General features: G+C 45.0%; 1 protein-coding gene and 1 long non-coding RNA gene across 2 annotated transcripts in view; both read left to right on the top strand.

Moving 5' to 3' along the window:
• The window catches only part of LOC134468311 (protein NLRC3-like), a 130,493-nt gene that overhangs the window by 37,740 nt on the left and 72,734 nt on the right, over nucleotides 1-20,019 (top strand). The window lies entirely within an intron of this gene.
• LOC134469529 (uncharacterized) lies at nucleotides 1,635-12,944 on the top strand. Its single transcript, XR_010039001.1, has 5 exons — nucleotides 1,635-1,764; nucleotides 2,131-2,223; nucleotides 2,635-2,711; nucleotides 10,853-10,930; nucleotides 12,866-12,944. It is a non-coding gene; the product is annotated as an uncharacterized LOC134469529 (long non-coding RNA).

Here is a 20,019-nt window from a genome sequence, read left to right as displayed (position 1 = left end):
GGGGCGCCAAAGCTACACATACACCGTCTGGTGTGAACCAGGCTATGATAATGAGGCAACATAGGGAAATCAATTACAGCTATTTCTGCATTGCTTAAAACAGAAAACAAGAAGTCGCACCTTTTGTTAAATTCCATCTTTCGCTCCAAAAACTCGAATGAACGGAAAAGTTCACAGACCACTTACAGGCTGATTTTAACAGATCTTGTGTGTGGATTTTAAAATGACATAAGCTGTCATTAACATGTTCAATGACTTATCAAATGACATTTAAGCTTTTTAGATAATTATTATTCTAATTGAGCTGTGGTTTGTCATGTTGTCAGGTGTGCGTGTAGTCTACCGTGTGTTCTCCAGGGCAGGAGAAACTGCCGTTCTCCCCTGTGCTGACGTCATGAGTGGGGACCCACTCTGCTCCTCTACTACATGGAGATACGCTAATGGCAGAGACTCAGGGGTAGAGGTGGTCAGCAAGGGAAAGGTCCAACAATCTGGGAGATCAGAGAGGCTGCGTCTCCTCCCCAACTGTTCCCTCCACATCAGTGACGTCTCCCCTGAGGATGCTGGACTCTACTGGTGTCAGTATAATGGACCAGATGTTACTGCTGACACAGATGTTCACCTCAATGTTCTTCATAGTAAGGCTTTGAGTCAAACTTGGACATCTATTTTAACTTGTACACATCCTTATTTATTAGGCTACTCCACCTTCTTACTGTGATGTTAATGTTCTTCCCTCTCTTCTCTCTCTCCTCATTCCACCACACCCACTTCGTCCCTCTTTCTCTCTCTCTGTCTTTCTATTTTCCCCTCTCTCTCTCAACCCCTCTTTCCCTCTCTCTTCTTACTGTGATGTTAATGTTCTTCCCTCTCCTCTTAGCTCCCTCTTTCCCTCTCTCTGTCCTTCTTTTTTTCCTCTGTCCCCCCCCCTCTCTCTTTGTCTCTGTGCACCCCTCTTTACATGTCTATATCGTTCTGCCCTCCACCCCCCCCCTAAATTTCTCTTCTTCCCCTCTCTCTCTCTTCCCCTGTCTTCCTCTCTCTTGAATGTCAATGAGCACATTTGTACATTTAAGATCAATTCCACTCTGAGGTTGTTTATTTATTTTCCTTCATTATTGTCCTCTATTATTTCCAAGCTTTGCCAGGTGAAGACCCCTCGGGAGGACTTGAGGTCGTGTCTTGCATCGTGTCCACCTATGACAGGGGGTATAATCGGGATGTTAATGTGAGGTGGGTGGATGAGAGTGGAGCTGAGCAGCTGAACTCAGACCATGTGAAGATCAACAGAAAGTCTGACTGTGAGGTCCAGCTGGCTGTCAACACCACGGTCCTGATGAGTCCAGCTCTCACACACACATGGACGTGCCAACTCACTTATTATGGAGGAGGAGGAGGAGGAGAGGTTAAGGCCTCTATCCCCTATACAGTCCACACACCAGGTCAGTTCATGTTGGTGTGTGTGTGTGTGTGTGTGTGTGTGTGTGTGTGTGTGTGTGTGTGTGTGTGTGTGTGTTTATCTAATGTGACGTGACATAGTACACCTGCTGTGTGTGTGTGTGTGTGTGTGTGTGTGTGTGTGTGTGTGTGTGTGTGTGTGTGTGTGTGTGTGTGTGTGTGTGTGTGTGTGTGTGTGTGTGTGTGTGTGTGTGTGTGTGTGTGTGTCTTTAACAGCAAGACCAACATCACCTCCTCCTCCATCCTCCTCTTCCTCAGCAGTGACCTGGGTATCTGGTGGTCCTGATTCCTCTGATTCTGGTCTGGGTGAGTGTCAAATTATACCAGCAGTGCCAGACCTTATGATGACCATGTAGCATTTTGTTGTGTCTGTGTGCACGGTGCAGTGAGACTGTCTCATATGCAATGAATTCCTCTCTGTTCACACCCAACTGGGGTACAAGTCAAACTAGTTACTTCCGTAATCGGGGTGTTGAATGGGGAAAAGCTCCCAAAAAGTCGCTCTGCCTAGGCTGACAGCAGGGAGACTTTATTGTTTTCTTCATGGACCACAAGCCACAAGCAACAGGAGAGGTGGGAGATTGAACTAGTTTGACCAAAGAAGTTCTAAGTTCTATTCTACGCCTTTTCACCATCTCTGGTTTGATTTTAACCCTCCTCTTCCTGGTTCAGGTGTTGCTGCGGTGACCGCCCTCCGATTGGCTCCTCTGGTTGTCTTGGTGATAATCGTCATGACAACACTGCTGTTGCTAAAGAGAAGAAGGCGTAAGTAGCTATTAGAGTTTCTCTCAGTTGCTAACACACTGGCGTAATGTCCTCCATTTGCACCTGTTAACCCCTTTATTCAGACCCCATGTTCCAACCTTATTGTCACCTAAAACAGTAATGAGTGACCATGTCTTCATCTGTTACTTAAAACTCTCTACGTCATAGCGATGTTGTTATGATGTATTTAAGTTTGCAGCAAACAGTGATCACTGGTGATCCTGTCTGAATGAAAGGGTTAATATCCTCTTTCTGTAAGTCACTCACAATAAAAGAGTCTGTTGAATGTAATTGTGTAAAAAAGTCTTTATTGGTGTTTACAGTATTAAGAGTGATTCCTCGTTTATCACATAGCTGTGGAAAATACTACGGTAACAGCAGGAAACACTGAGGACGTTTGTGAACTTTCAGGTTCTGCTGGGTCAAGTGATGGAGGACAGAACCGCACAGGTAGAACCGCAGATGAAGAGGAGAACCGCACAGGCCCAGTGAGTACACTTGTGTGAAACCTCTTTCCACTCTTCCCTGCACTGGCATTTACTGGTGTTTTTTATTCACATTTGGTCTCATTCTGTGTTCCAAATTGATCGCATTACCCATAGGACATAAATATTGGAGTAAATAGGCCCATGTAAATGGAACATATACATAGAATACTCTTAGAAAATAAATATTGGAATAAATATGTAAATACAGATTATATACAGTACTCAGGAAATAGATATGTATTCTATTCTGTTCTACCACGGCGGTTTGGAATCTCCCATTGTGACGCGCTAAATTGGGTGTTGATTAACTGTCTATAGATGCACACCAATGAAGTAGTCCCAATATTATATTATATTTCTGACCGAATAACTGTAGTGTATCAATGCGCCAAGGCACGCACGTTCATAAATTACACACAAAAAAGTTGCAAGCATTATACGCGCTGAATTGACACATGTCGCATCGCGCGTCTGGAAACACCAGCAATGTATAGTGAATTTGGAGCAAATCTTAGTAGGCCTAATCAAATTTCAAACATGTTTATTTCTCCCAACTGACCATCACTCTGTCAACTTTGTGATAGAGAGAGAGAGAGAGAGAGAGAGAGAGAGAGAGAGAGAGAGAGAGAGAGAGAGATATTCCCTGCGCAAAGTAAGGGACGCCCGTTTCACGTGGGCGTTTCTTCCCCACGAGAGGAGAGTGGTTTCCTGTGGTTGTAGCGTTTATCAGTTGAGAGAGGAGCGTAACTTATGAAAAGTATGGGATATATGGGAAATATTGGATCAATAACTATGGGAACGCAGTGAAAAATAAATCAAAGGGAGTTTCCTGTGGGAGGAGAGCTGTGACAAACCTGGCAACAACACCGTTGCCACCATCAAGACAATTCCCTCATCAGCTGAGACAATCCAGTCAATCATCCGCTAATTCCCTCAACCAATCAACCAATCAGCGCCCGGCCTCACCAGAGTACTAAGACTGTGACTCAATTATCACTAGCACCTGCAATCAAGCAATCACCCTGATCACGTTCCACCTGTTGCTGTATTTAAACCTGAACTTTCATTCACCATGTGCAGATTCTTGATGATGTTTTGTTGAGCCATATGCTATGCCAGTTTCAGTTCTTGACACCATTTTGGCCATTGTGCCGTGTTTGTTTTGTTCCTGAGTTTATAATTAAATCAAGTTTGCCGTCGAAAGATCTGCATTTGCGTCCATTCTTGGGAAACCATGACAGAAGAATCTGCCAACCTTATGGACGCAGCAAGCTATCCACTGCCACCCAATTCATCTGAGGAGATGCCCATACTCCAACTGCTGGCGACCTCTGTAGCCTCGCTTAGTGCCACGGTAGAAGGACAACAGCGACAAATCTCCAAACTTGGAAACGCTATGGATGAGGTTATTCGACACCTTTCTTCTGCGAGTGTTGCATCGACTCCCAGCCCTCCTGTGCCACTGTAAGATTCCCCCATATGGGCCCTGACAAAGGGGCACTGAATTCACAGCGCCGGTGGCTCACGGGCACGGTATTAACATTTGTTTGCGTTTCTTTTTCGTATTTCAACGCCTTTGTTTACAATCTATCGCCTTTGTTTTACTACTCTGAGTTTTCTGTTGACTTCAAAGATAAACATTGCATATCTGACATCTGGATCTCAAAAGCACTGTGTGACAGAGGGCCCCCTTCGGGGGGACCGCCCCAAAACCTCCGGTCACCTGTATGCATTGCGCACCTCCCGGCGTGAAAAGCGCGCACCCCCCGGTGTGCGTTCCCAGCGCATCTTGGTCAGCGGCCATTTGTCCCTGCATGCGCGCACCTCCCGTGCCCACGCAGAGACTGAAATTCCCGCCAGATCCAATATGCGTGGTTTAAATGCTTACTATGATGTGTTTGAAATTCTATGCATGTGTTTAGTATCAATCTGATGGAAATACTTCGGGTGGTGAACAGGTCTTGGTTTTGAAACTGCAATTAGTGAATTTATTAAAGATTTAGAATCATAGGATTTGGATACGGTGTTGGTTACAACCCAACCCCGCGCCATTGTTCTAAGCCCAGCCCAGGTAAATGCCGGCACGTCATTGGTCCCTGGCTGGGGTCGTCCCACGAGATACCTAGGTATTAAACTTTGGTGTAATGATCAAATCTTTGAGTTTAAACCCCGCTAAAGGGCTCCCGTGGACCTAGTGTCCATGTAACCATTTCCTCTTAATTAGGTAGCATTGACTTTTTCAACATTGTACTTTGTCGTAGAATTAGATTTGTCTTGTAATAAAACTTTCATTGATCTATATTTTGTTGTAGATCCCGTTTATTCCTTCATAAGGTTATTGTACTGTCGAAACGTAGCAGCTCCAAGGACATTTCTCCATGTGGAGTGGGACGCTATACTTCGGGTCAGCCCGAGTGTCAATGGTGTCTACTTAGGATAAAAATATGTTATCGTAAACTGGAACTTAAGCGGGGTGATCAGATCTTTTTGGGTGTAGCTCTCGACATACACCTCTCGCCTCCTATTGCAGTCGAATAGGGGTAAAGTGTATGGGGCTTAGGATCTCATAAGTATGGTACCTTCCAGCAACTTTAACCTCTGATTTATTCTAGACGTCTCTCATATGGGATGGACATGCACAAAGAAATTAGTCGGCCGCGTGCAAATCAGTTCTACAAGTAAATGGATATAAAACCCTTGACAGCTGGACTCAGACTTAACCGATATTGTTGGAATATTCATAATAAGAGCAGTTTATATTAATTGAGTGCAATCACACAATTATCCTGGGACTAGGGAGATCTACGACTGAGATCCCATCATAATACGGAAACTTGGTAAATTAGGATGCAAAATGAAATGCTTTCTACAGTCCAGAGCCTAAGGAGCAGAGCACGAGACTAGGATTCCGGTGTTGGGCCTATCTCTGGGTTTTCACCACCTGCCCTGGCTCAAGCTCAACCTGCCCCGGATCCAGCTCAACCTGCCCCAGCTCAAGCTCAACCTTCCCCGGCTGAAGTTCAACCTGCCCTTCCTGGTTACCTCGCCCTGCCAGGTCACCCTGCCTCAGCTGTGAAGTTGCCTGAAGCCTACGGTGGAGAGCCCAATGACTGCGAAGGTTTTCTTCTTCAGTGTAACCTGTACCTCGCTCACCATCCACAGATGCCAGACCAATCCGAGGTGGCAGCCGTCATCACTCGTCTGAAGGGAAAGGCCTTAGACTGGGCAACAGCTGTCTGGAGAGAAGGAGGTGATGTGACCACTTCATATGCTCGTTTCATTGCTCTCTTCCGTGCAGTTTTTGAACACCCCATTGATGGCAAGGAGCGGAGTGAGAGACTGCTCAAGCTTTCTCAAGGCACCGGGACTGCAGCAGAATACACCCTACAGTTCCGCACCCTGGCAGCAGCAAGTGGTTGGAACGATAAAGCCCTCATTGCAATATACCGCAGAGGATTGAGGGAGGATGTGCGAATGGAACTTGCTTGTCGCGACCAGGAGCTGACTCTGGATGCCCTCATCAACCTGTCCATCAACCTTGACTACCTTCTGCAGGAGAGGCGCAGAGGCAAACGTGCTTCCCCACTACCATTATCACTACCTACTTACCAGCAAGACCCTGACCCTGAACCGATGCAAGTGGGATCTGCACGTCTCACTCCCCAAGAACGCCGCCGCAGAATTGACCTTGGCCTCTGTCTGTACTGTGGTGACCCTACTCACCAAGTTGAGCTCTGCCCAAAGCGCCCTCAGCCTGGAGTGAGACGCCCCCAGCCTGCCAATCCACACAAGGTAAAGCTACCTCCACCTTCTTTATCCTCCAAGCCCTTCCTTGTTCCTGTGACTGTACGCTTCGGTGAAAGATGTTTCTCTTTCTCAGCCTTGTTAGATTCAGGAGCAGCAGGCAATTTCGTTACACCAACCGTGGCTGAGGCCCTTCAACTGCCCCTCAACACTCTCTCGCCACCAGTATCCATCCAGGCCCTAGATGGAGGACCAGTTGGTAATGGCACCATCTCACAAATCACCTCAATGGTACAGCTGACTGTCTACTCTGTGCATCATGAATCAATCAACTTCCTTGTCCTACCATCCATGCAGCACCCAGTAGTCCTTGGTCTCCCGTGGCTTCAAACCCATGACACCGTAGTCTCTTTGAAAGGAGGTAACATACACTCTTGGTCACCTTTTTGTCAAAATCATTGTCTGAAAAACCCTTGTGCCTCCACCTCCATAGAGAGCCCAGACTCAGCTGTGATTCCGGAAATCCCCAACCAATACATGGACCTGGATGCTGTCTTCTCCAACACCAGGGCAACTCACCTTCCTCCTCATCGTCCCTGGGATTGTGCGATCAACCTCCTGCCAGGTACTTCGCCTCCACGTAGCCGTGTGTATCCATTGTCTCCAACGGAAACCCAAGCCATGGAGGAGTACGTCCAAGAGGCACTGCAACAGGGTTTTATCCGTCCGTCCACCTCGCCGGCTGCATCAGGCTTCTTCTTTGTGGAGAAAAAAGATGGTGGATTGCGGCCCTGCATCGATTATCGGGGCCTGAATGCCATCACTGTGAAATACAGGTACCCACTCCCACTAGTACCTTCCGCCATCGAGCAGCTTAGAGGGGCATGCTACTACACCAAACTGGACCTACGGAGTGCCTACAACCTGGTTAGTATCCGAGAGGGAGATGAGTGGAAGACTGCCTTCAGCACAAGTACTGGCCACTATGAGTATCTGGTGATGAGCTACGGTCTGGTAAATGCACCTTCTGTCTTCCAGTCTTTTGTCAATGACATTCTCAGAGATATGATTGGGAAATATGTTGTAGCCTACATTGACGATATTTTAATATATTCCACCACACTAGCTCAACATTACCTACATGTCAGACAGGTACTCGCACGCCTCCTACATCACCAGTTATATGTAAAGCTTGAAAAGTGCCTCTTCCACCAGACTACCATCTCCTTCCTCGGATATGTGATCGGCCCAGATGGCGCTCGGATGGAGGACCAGAAGGTTGAAGCTGTCACTCAGTGGCCTGCCCCAAAGAACATCAAGGAGTTGCAGCGCTTCCTTGGATTCGCCAATTTCTATCGCCGGTTTATCCGGTCCTTCAGCTCGGTTGCGGCCCCCCTCACTGCTCTCCTAAAAGGCAAGCCACGCAGCCTCCAGTGGACCGATGCAGCTCAGGATGCCTTTACTGCACTCAAGCAACGCTTCACCACAGCACCGATTCTGAAGTTTCCTGATCCTACCAAACAATTTGTGGTCGAAGTGGATGCCTCAGATGTGGGAGTAGAAGCAGTGTTGTCCCAGCGTCGAGGTGAACCACCAAAGCTGCACCCATGTGCCTTCTACTCACACAGATTGTCTCCAGCCGAACGCAATTACGATGTGGGGAATCGGGAGTTGCTGGCGGTGAAGATGGCCCTTGAGCAATGGAGACATTGGCTTGAGGGTGCCAAAGAACCATTTGTTGTCATCACTGATCATCGAAATCTGGAGTACATCCAAGCTGCCAAGAGGCTCAATGCAAGACAGGCCAGGTGGTCTCTATTCTTCTCCAGATTCGATTTCACAATAACCTACAGACCTGGATCCAAGAACGGCAAGGCTGATGCCTTGTCTCGAATACACACCATCTCTGAGCCTTTCCCAGTCCTGAAGCCCATCCTTCCACCCTCAATCATTGTTGCTCCGGTCCTCTGGAAAATTGACGCAGACATCCGACGAGAACAAAGAGGTGAGCCAACTCCTGCTACTTGCCCACCTGACAAAATGTATGTGCCTTCCACTGTTCGTGACAGGGTCATCGTCTGGTCTCTCACCTCCTTGGCTTCGGGACATCCAGGGATTGAGAAGAGCATGGAACTCATCTCCAGGAAGTACTGGTGGCCCTCCATAGCACATGATGTCCAGAGGTATGTCAAATCTTGCTCAATCTGTTCAACCACCAAGAGTCCACGTTGTCTTCCGCCAGGAAAGCTCATGCCCTTGCCTACTCCGAATCGTCCCTGGTCACACCTAGCCATAGACTTCCTTTCTGACCTGCCACCATCTAAGGGCTACACGGTCATACTCGTTGTGGTGGATAGGTTCTCCAAATCTAACCGCTTCATCCCATTCACAAGTATGCCCACTGCTCTCCAGGTCGCTGAAGCCCTCTTCAGTCAGGTTTTCCGACACTACGGAATTCCTGAGGATATAGTCTCGGACCGGGGCCCCCAGTTTACATCCCAGGTGTGGAGGGCTTTCATGAAGAAATTGGGAGTCACTGTGAGCCTCACCTCTGGCTACCATCCTGAAGCTAATGGTCAAGCTGAGAGGGCAATCCAAAACCTTGGGCGGTTCCTGAGAACATACTGTCACCGCCGCCAGAATGACTGGGCAGAGTTCCTCCCATGGGCTGAGTATGCTCAAAACTCATTAATCCATTCAACAACAAAACTAACCCCATTTCAATGTGTTCTAGGATACCAGCCACCTCTCTGTCCCTGGGATCCCACCAAGTCTGACATCCCTGTCATTGATGATTGGTTCCGCCGAGCTGAGCGGGTCTGGGAGCTGACCCACCTCCAAATCAGCAGAGCAGTCCGGCAGCAAAAACTCCACTCTGACCGTCGCCGTGGGGATACCCCCGAGTATCAACCTGGCGACAGAGTCTGGCTTTCCACCAGGAACCTGAAACTGAAGCTGCCCTGTCGGAAACTCAGCCCTCGATTTGTGGGCCCATTCAAGGTGATCCGGAGGGTAAACCCAGTCACGTACACGCTCCAACTCCCTGCTAGACTACCGTGTCTCTCCATCTTTCCATGTCTCCCTCCTTAGGCCGCTGATTCCGGGTCCCATGGCTGATGCGGTCCCTGGTGGTACGCCGCCACCGGCGCTGGAGATCGATGGTTCCCCTGCCTACCAGGTGAGGGCGCTCCTGGATTCCAGACGCCGTCAAGGCCGCATGCAGTACCTGGTGGACTGGGAGGGGTATGGGCCTGAAGACCAGAGCTGGGTCCCCTCTTCCGACATCCTAGACCGTACTCTCATTTCAGAATTCCACCAGTCTCATCCTGACAGACCAGCACCTCGCCCAAGAGGTCGTCGCCCCCTTCGCCCACTTCGCACGGCTGGAGCCGTGCCTCAGAGGGGGGGTACTGTGACAAACCTGGCAACAACACTGTTGCCACCGTCAAGACAATTCCCTTATCATCTCAGACAATCAAGTCAATCATCCACTAATCACATCAACCAATCAACCAATCAGTGCCCAGCCTCACCAGAGCACTAAGACTGTGACTCAATTATCACTAGCACCTGCAATCAAGCAATCGCCCTGATCACATGTTCCACCTGTTGCTGTATTTAAACCTGAACTTTCATTCACCATGTGCAGATTCTTGATGATGTTTTGTTGAGCTGTATGCTATGCCCGTTTCAGTTCTTGACACCATTTTGGCCATTGTGCCGTGTTTGTTTTGTTCCTGAGTTTATAATTAAATCAAGTTTGCCGTGGAAAGATCTGCATTTGCGTCCATTCTTGGGAAACCATGACAGAGCAGATTGACGAGGTTCCTGTTTTGATGAAGTTAATGGCAAGGCGAGGCATTTAGAATGTCGCCAAGATGCACAGGGTATTTTTTTAATCTATTGATATCTGTAAATTTGTAGGGGAATCATGCCAACTGTAGCATAATCTAGTGGGCAAGTCAGACGCATGCAATATATCGGATGGGTAGAACATTGAGGCGACTGACTTGACAACCAAATGCGATAGAATTAACGACTGGCTCTTGACTTGACAACCGAATGCGATAGAACTAACAACGGTGTCTTGGCCATAGCAACCTTCAATTTAGAATTAGTAACGGCAGTTCGCCAGAAAGTTATGAAAAGAACCTTCTTGTGGCGGAAGGAAGTAGTTATACAGAAAACCTTTGTTTTAGCCATTAAAGCATCAAAATAATTCCTCAAATAAATTTCAGACAGTGTGGCAACCGTGGTATAAGCGGGATAATTGACTTCACGGACTCTGCTTCGCGTCGTGGCCGCATCACCACCTAGGTGTGCATTATTTCTCCTGTTATACGCACACCGTGTTGTCAATTATCCCTTACTTATATTCCCTTCTTTATGTTATTCAGAGTCCTGGGCCAGGGGCAGTCTTCTACTCTGCAGCAAACTCATCAGCAGTGTGTGTGCAGACAGGCGACAGTGACTATGTGAGTATGCAATTGTGTGTGTGTGTGTGTGTGTGTGTGTGTGTGTGTGTGTGTGTGTGTGTGTGTGTGTGTGTGTGTGTGTGTGTGTGTGTGTGTGTGTGCGTGTGTGCCCAGCCGCCCATGTGTGTGTGTGCGCAAGCCCGTGTGTGTGTGTGTGTGTGTGTGTGTGTGTGTGTGTGTGTGTGTGTGTGTGTGTGTGTGTGTGTGTGACTCGACTCTATCAGAGGATGGTTTGTGTTCTACTTAACAGTATCACATTCCTCCACCATGTTCCTTTATGTTCAGTAGATGGAAACTAAAAAACTACTTTCATATGTTTGTTACAAACCCCAACTCCAGTGGAGTTGGGACGTTTGGTAAACAGTGAATAAAATCAAAATGCGATCATTTTCAAAACATTCAATCTATTCATTAGATGGAGAATAGTGAAAAGGGTCATTCCAGCTGGAATCAGCACATTTCTGAAAAATCTCGAGTCGAGTGGGGACCATTTGCTGATTCCAGCTGGAATGACCCAAAAGACAACATATTACGTGTTAAAACCGAGAACAAATATTGTTTTGGGGGACATATGTACTCATTCCTAATTTGATAAATCCAACACGTCTCAAAAGAGTTGGGACAGGGACAATAAATGGCAGCAAATGTCGAGAAAGACTAAAAACAAAACAAAAGACAACACTTAACAGTTAAATACATTAACCGATGAGATGATTTTATGTAAAAAAACAGTGTTAATTCCTAATTTGGACATGATTTCACCAGTTTAAATGGTGGGTGTATTCCTTGTCATGTTTTGCAATGTTTTCCTTTCTGTAGTGCTTACAGTTTGACAGGTCTTGACCAAAATCCCACCATTTTATCACCTGCTGGTCCTTATGATGGAGCCAAACTGTTAAAACATAGTAGAGAATGCAATTTGACCTTACTATGTGGCAGTAATCGAAGATATCCCTTCAAAATATAATGCATGAGTGGCTTTTCATGCTGTTTAAAACCCATTTATACCATTCAGCACTGTGTTTAACTCTACAGATGAGTGAGAACATCTTAACCAATGCATTACTGCACCCGCATGCCATCATGGAGGCTGACTTTTGAAGTTAGCACTAACAAGTTGAATGGTCCATTTTCACTGTAGCACAGAATGTGCAATGCTCTATTATTGTCCAAAAGAATGGACTTCTACAACTTCTGCTGACTTCTGTAAGCAAAGGACAGTTTCCCATGTCTTCTGGGTCTATTTCAAGCGAGCTCATGTGCTTAGGAGAATGTTACACCCCTGTATCATTTGCACGCATTAAGCATTCTTAATATGGTCCATTTTCAATAGCTCTAATTCCTGGAGTGCTAGAGTGAGACTACAGCCAATATATATTTCATGATGTCATGAACCTATACAATGATTTTAATAACAAAAATATGTCTTATATACTGTACACTCAATCGTGGTAAATCAAAGGGAATTCAAAATTGTATGTAATAACTATGGTAATTATTCCCTTTGCATCTTTAATTCTGAGTGACTCAGCCTCTCTGTGATGATCTTATACCTGGACACCTATATTGTCCGTCAGTACAATTCATTTTGAAATGTTCTTCTTTGTTTTATTTTATTTGGATGTTTACCAAATTTCACTGATCCCAGTCCCAACTTATTTGAGACGTGTTGCATTCATCAAATTAGAAATGAGTACATATGTCTCCCAAAAAATATTTTTTTCTCGGTTTTAACACTTACTTTGTTGTCTTTTCACTATTCTCCATCTAATGAATAGATTGAATGTTTTGAAAATGATAGCATTTTGATTTTATTCACTGTTTACCAAACGTCCCAACTTCACCGGAGTTGGGGTTTGTAGATATCTTTCAAGAACTTGAACTTGAAATACTTTCAAAAACATGATGTCATTTTGGGTTTTGTATTTTCAACAGGACGACGTCGGATCAGATGAAATGTAGAAGTTACACATCACAGCCAGACACAACACAACTACTCTCTTTTCTGTGTGTGTGTGTGTGTGTGTGTGTGTGTGTGTGTGTGTGTGTGTGTGTGTGTGTGTGTGTGTGTGTGTGTGTGTGTGTGTGTGTGCGCGTGCGTTTGTGTGTGGGTGTTTGTTGCTACACCGTTCTTTCCTCAAACACACACACACGCACACACACACACACACACACACACACACACACACACACACAGATTTCTCACACCATGTGACATCATGTTCCAAATCTGCTGTCTTTTTCTCTGTGTGGTTCCTGTTATTGAGAAGAGATACGCTGTGCTGTATATTTACGCTTTACTTTCCGTGATGCACACTGTTGACACATGAAAGCCTTCATAACAATCTATCAGTTTCTATGTACTTTTTATGTGAGCTGTTATATGTGTTAAGACTGCATCAGATAGAACTGTGTACTGTGGAGAGAATAGTAGAATACAAATGAGATGTGTTGCCAGATGTGTCTGATCAAATCCCGCCCAAACGGTGCTCAAAAATCGGCTGGAGGCGCTAAATTAAATATATTGTATATACCCCGCCCGCGATTCTGATTGGGACATGACCCAGGCCAGATTCGAACCCGGGTCCCCATAGGCAGGCAGTTAGGTCATGGTATCGAGTGTTAATTCATGGTATGTGTTAATTCATGGTATGTTGTGTTTACTCGAGTGTTAATTCATGGTGCACTGTGTTTATTCATGGTATGGTGTGTTTAGTTCGGTATGATGTTTTAATTCATGGTATGATGGTGAAGACTTTTATATATATACACCTTAAATATGGTATTGAGTGTTAATTCATGGTTGTCAGTGTTAATTCATGGTATGGTGTGTTAAGTCATGGTATGATGTTTTAATTCATGGTATGATGGCATGGTATGAAGACTTTTATATTTACACCTTAAATACTCACCTGAAGGGATGGGTATTCATTTTGATTTAAAACCTTTTCATTAATTGTCTCCCATTTCTTTAAAAAAAAACATGTGGAATGTACTTTACGTATATGTTCATGTACTATATTTACATTTTGAATCTTGTTTATTCTTAAAAATTACAAATGTTTTTGGTTTTGCCTGATGTATGATGGAGACAGGCCAAGACGCCTGTCTGTCTATTTGCTTGACACCCTTGGGTGCCTTGTCTGGGCAGGTGAATGAATGGCCATGTGATATAGGTCACAGTTTCTTCCTGTTACCCATATGCCTGATGAAGATCCAGGGTGATCGAAATGTTGCTTTTTAAATAATAAAGTTTATTTTTTGGAGCTTATTGGAAGTGTACAGACCTACCTTGTGTTAACTGTGTTAATATGAGCCACTTCACCCCCGGCGTCTTTTGAGTGACTGGCCTGCCGTCTTTGCATTGGTGTTAATGTCAATATAGAACTGTTCTGATTACCAGTTGTGCTTTTGTCTGGTGTGCCAACAAACATAAAGGAGCTTTATTCCAGAGTCTTTCAAGAAGTGTCAAACACATTTGGAAGTCTTCTGGAGAAGGCTAAATAGAGCTCCTCATGAAACGTCCAGTTTAACACCACACCGTGTGTTGTTGGTCTTCTTCTACAGTGAGTTTCCATAAGGGGCCTCTGTTATATGATCTTCTTTTAGATATTTGTGGCTTTTATGGCCGGAATCGAACCCGGGTCACCGGTATTACGTTATGGTGTCTTAGCTCATTGAGCCACATATCTACATTACACAGGTTTACCTAAACAAAATGGCCGCCAGCATTGCCACGACAACTAGGGGTGCGGCTCGCCTCTATGGTGACACATTTGTGAAGGATACAATTTTAAATGTCAAGTTAAGTATCTAATTAAATCATATGGATCGATAAAATAAAATTTGAAAATTAGTACATATTAGTTGACATTTAGACATTTACCCACACGTTTCAAATATTGTTCTTGTATAGTGTGGATGGAAATTAAGCCATTTTTTTTGACAGAGGTTGAGCCCTCTCTCCATTGATTTACATTTACATTTATATTGCACAGGTTTTCCTAAACAAAAGTGCTACCAGGACAACTGGGGGTGTGTCTCATCTCTAATGGTGAACGCCACATGAGTAGAGCAGAAGTGTACTGAATACACACCAGCAGCATCTGGAGTAGAGCAGAAGTGTACTGAATACACACCAGCAGCATCTGGAGTTGCACAGCCCATAACTGGACACCAAGGGCGCCAAAAACGAGTTTTAAAGTGGTGGTGCATTTTAGTTTTTTGTGAGGTATAGCCACTTCAAACTGGAAAAATTATATTTATTTATTTATTCCGCTCCATATTTTTATACTTAGGCTACTGTATATTGATCAACCAGATAATGAAAAAGTAACACATCACATTCTCTGATTCTCTCTGATTCTCTGATGAATATTACTGCTGCTGCAATCCACTCATTTGTCTACAGTAAAAGTTGAGAAAACCTCAAGACAAACTAGTGAACTGGCTGCTGGACTACGTCAAGTAAACTGAGTGGCCACACTAACACGCACGCCCATGAGGACACATTGACACTCATTAAAAACCAGCAGCCATGAACACACGCCTATGAGGACACATTGACACTCATTTGAAACAGGCAGCCATGAACACACGCCTATTAGTGGACACACTGACACTCATTTCAAACCATAGTTTGCACAGCTGCACCATAAGTGGACACCAAGGGCGCCAAAACCAGTTTTAAAGTGGTGGTGCATTTTTGTTTTTTTGGGTGAGGTATAGCCACTCCAACTGGAAAAATTACATTTATTTATTTTTTTCACTCCATATTTATATACTTAGGCTGTATTGATCAACCAGAGAATGAAAAAGTAACACATCACATTCTTTGATTCTTAATTTCTTAACAATATTACTGCTGCTGCAATCCACTCATTTGTCTGCAGTAAAAGTTGAGAAAACCTCATTTAGGAGCCCAAAATTGGGGATGCAAATGCACCACTGCACCCCCCATTCCGGCACCTCGGTTGGACACACTAAATGTTTCCATAATTGTTGCTCGGGAGCAGGGCTCTAATTTAACACCAGCTAACTGGCCAAATGCTTGTGACATTTCACTTTGGCTGGTAGAAAAGACTAACTTACTTTGGCCCATTAGTGAGTCAGTGTTTGGCTAGTAAGAGTAACATCTACAAGCCATTTGGCTGGTAATGAAAAACTATGATCCAGAGCCCTGTTTGGGAGGAGGAAGCCTGCTGAGAGGTTGGCAGCTGTCATTACTTGAGATGGGATTTATGGCTCTTTTATGGGATCCGGATCTTAGTGGCTCGTTCGTTTCAAAGAGCTGTTCAAAAAACTGGCACTTTTGGCTCTTTTTTAAATGATTTATTCAGTGTTTAGAATGTAATATTTTGACTCCACCTCTAGGTAACAACTGATTATTCTCCTGCTTCTGAAGACTGTTTTTGCCACTCTGTTAGGCAAACCATAGTGTTTTTTTCCCAAATTGAATTACTCACGTCGAGGTCACGTGCTTAAATTAATGAAAAATGAACGATAATGCGGCTGAGTGGCTCCCCCAGCTGTTATCCGGTTCCCATCGTTCACTTCTGGGAGCGGTTCAAAAGAACCGGCTCGTTCATGAACGACACAANTCTAGTCATTGCCTGCTCCCAGTGTTGCCCAATTGGGCTACTTGGGATGAGCGTCGGCGGGCAAAAACGGGAAAAATGGGCCATTTGGCGGTTTTTTTTTTTTGCCTTTTTGGGCACATAGAAGTCAATGTAATTTGTTGAATTTGGGCGGAATTTAGCGCAATTTAGCGGTTTTTGAGAAACTTTTGGGCGGGATTTGGTCAGACAAATATGGCAATATAACCTGCTCCCATCTCCGGAAAGATTGAATCCCTCTAACTCCTCCTCCCCGACCTCCCTCCCCCATTTCACTAGTGGTCCCACTCTACCATCCCTTTACACATGGAGGGCAGGGGTGGAACTTAATTTTTTCCCCCACCAGTCACTGTGGCAGGTAGATTTTAAAATCTACCAGTCACTAGCCATTTTTGCTAGTCAAAGTGACTGGTGGGTTGGAAAATGTACCCGTCAGCCCTGAAATGTACCCGTCCTTGGCGGGTGGACTGGTGCTTATTTCCATCCTGATAGAGGGGTGCAAGCAGATCTCTTCCCACATGATCTCCACTTACAGCATCCTGGAACCGAGGCCAGCGACCGTATGCCAAACATGCTTATTGTACACCAAGCACTCAAGACAAACTAGTGAACTGGCTGCTGGACTACGTCAAGTAAACTGAGTGGCCACACTAACACGCACGCCAATGAGGACACACTGACACTCATTTCAAACCAGCAGGCATGAACACACAGTTCTATTAGTGGACACACTGACACTCATTTCAAACCAGCAGCCATGAACACACAGTTCTATTAGTGGACACACTGACACTCATTTCAAACCAGCAGCCATGAACACACGCCTATTAGTGGACACACTGACACTCATTTCAAACCACCACCAGTCCCTATGCCACAGCTCTTCTGCTTTCTCTGCGTTTGTGGTGAAAGAACTGCTGCACATGTTATACACACGTGTGTGTTTTGCAGAAGGCCGTTTGGCGTGGGGAGGGGGGGGAGTGCTAATTGATGCACAGTATGGCATCGGCATACTAATTCCAATGAGTTGGACATCAGATTCATTTCACAGTGTGTCATCTGTGTACCTGGTACTTACGGGTAGTGACCATATTATGTCATCTGTGTACTTGGTACTTACGGGTAGTTAGTGACCATATTATGTCATCTGTGTACTTGGTACTTACGGGTAGTTAGTGACCATATTATGTCATCTGTGTACTTGGTACTTATGGGTAGTTAGTGACTATATTATGTCATCTGTGTACTTGGTTCCCTTCCGGCTCCTGCCTGTCCTTATATGGTCCAGATTAGAATGAAGTTAATGCTGCTTTTCCAATAAACATTTAAATTACCACAAAAACTGCACTGAAACTACACTGTAAGAAAATTCCCCTGCAAAATAACGGCAGTTACTGGCAATTATATTTACCTGTAATTCTACTGTTATTTCACACCAAACATCAAATACAGCTCAGTGCTGTTTAATGTATCAGAGTAGATAACAATTTTTCAGCAGCAATTGAACTGTTAAATAACAATACTCTACAGAATGTTCACAGTATTAGTATTGTTAAACTAAAAGTGCTCTACAATATTTATACAGTAGTATAAGTGAAATGACAGTACATTTCAGTTAAAAAGTTGAAGATGTACTGTGAGATAGCAGGCAATTACGGGGTCATAGTTGCATTCATGAATATGGCCATGGCAACTTCCCTCCCACCCATCATTCTCCATACCCTGGCCATGTTACCGCCCCATCGTCCCATCGGTCACCATGACTGAAGTGACTTGAGCATGACACCATGCCGCCACTATGCTATATTGAGATGCTGGTTTGCGGTGGTCCTTTGAATGTGTGTGGCATGAATACAATTTCAGTGTAGGCCTACGCCGTGCTACAATGACGATGGGAGTGTGAGGGGGGATTTTTAATGTATCAGCTCTTGATGAGCCAATGACGAAAATAGCATTGGTCTGTCTGTAAAAACGTAATTTGCACCAAGTAGCACAGCCAAAAAGCAGCACTACAAGCTAGCTCTCAAAGCAATGCCCAATTTGCAGCACATTATATGCAACGATGCCACAAATGATGCCACACACAGCAAGTGCCACAAAGCAAGCTTTCACAAAGAGGAAAGTATGCAAGTCTGTATGCAAGTCTGTAAGCAAGCTTGTAAGCAAGCTTGTAGGCAAGTCTGTATGCAAGTCTGTATGCAAGTCTGTATGCAAGTCTGTATGCAAGTCTGTATGCAAGCCTGTAGGCAAGCTTGTAGGCAAGCTTGTAGGCAAGCTTGTAGGCAAGCTTGTAGGCAAGCTTGTAGGCAAGCTTGTAGGCAAGCTTGTAGGCAAGCTTGTAGGCAAGCTTGTAGGCAAGCTTGTAGGCAAGCTTGTAGGCAAGCAAGTGCTATGCTGTGCCATGCAGGACTCCGTTTCTCGATTCTTGCCTTTGCTAACCGTCTTAAGTCGGTCTTGAGTTGGTCGTAAGTTGCTCTTGAGTTGGTCTTAAGTTGCTCTTGAGTTGATCTTAAGTTGGTCTTTAGACGCAAGACCGACCGAAGTCGCGACCAACCTTTGGACGTACGTACGTACGTTCTCAGACACGAGGAAGTCTTTGGAAATGCTTGGAGTGTCTCGCCTCAGCTCGGCTGCATTGGTCGCAATCCTAATTTCATTGGTCGCAATCAAAGTAGTGACGGCGTCATGATAGGCCTACAATAATTACAACGCTATCAAAGTCCACAAATCTTTGTCAACACAACCGTGCCCTCAAAACCATCCCTCGTCGACAGCAGAAACCAAATAATGCATTACATGTCACAATGTCTTATATTTTATTCCGGTTTTGCTAAATCAATTTACGATAAGTCTTCAGTAACTTCTCTCAGAAACCGGTGGTTGGTGGATGAGTGGTTGTCATGCCTTGCCGGAGGGTAATAGCAGCAGATTCTAGACCCAAAGGGATAAATGTATGCATGGACTTTTAAATCTCTAACATCCATAATATTCTCCTCTGAGTCCGCTTGAGTTCTAATTTTCACAATATGTTGTCGCAGTGGGAAACAAATACCCACGCGAGAATATGGACACACACACACGCGCGCGCTACTGATATGTCGCGCTGTCTTTGGGTCTCTGTTTTGGGTCAGATATGTGTAACCTACGTTGTTACCCATGTCTCTACCTTGAAGTGACGAACTGGTTGCTTGGGGCGTTTTACGACGATGGAAGAAAGGAGGGACAGCTGTGGTTGCTGGAGAAAGCGCGATCATACTGTAGTTGAAGTAATTTTTAAAAAGGCTTCAACTGTGGATACCCCGAGGGATGCCTTCATTGCGCTCTTCAGTGCGAGAGGGCACCAAGTTAAGTAATTTCCCTTTGAACAACCACACATAGTGGACAGTTCAATGCTGCTTGCAATGATAACTGAAAGGAGTCGAGAAATAATAACAAACAAATATTTGTCTGTTTGTCGTCTTTCTGCCAGCACGT

The sequence above is a fragment of the Engraulis encrasicolus genome, chromosome 18, assembly GCF_034702125.1.
Source record: "Engraulis encrasicolus isolate BLACKSEA-1 chromosome 18, IST_EnEncr_1.0, whole genome shotgun sequence".
NCBI lineage: Eukaryota > Metazoa > Chordata > Actinopteri > Clupeiformes > Engraulidae > Engraulis > Engraulis encrasicolus.
This window is presented reverse-complemented; position numbering and strand designations above follow the sequence as displayed.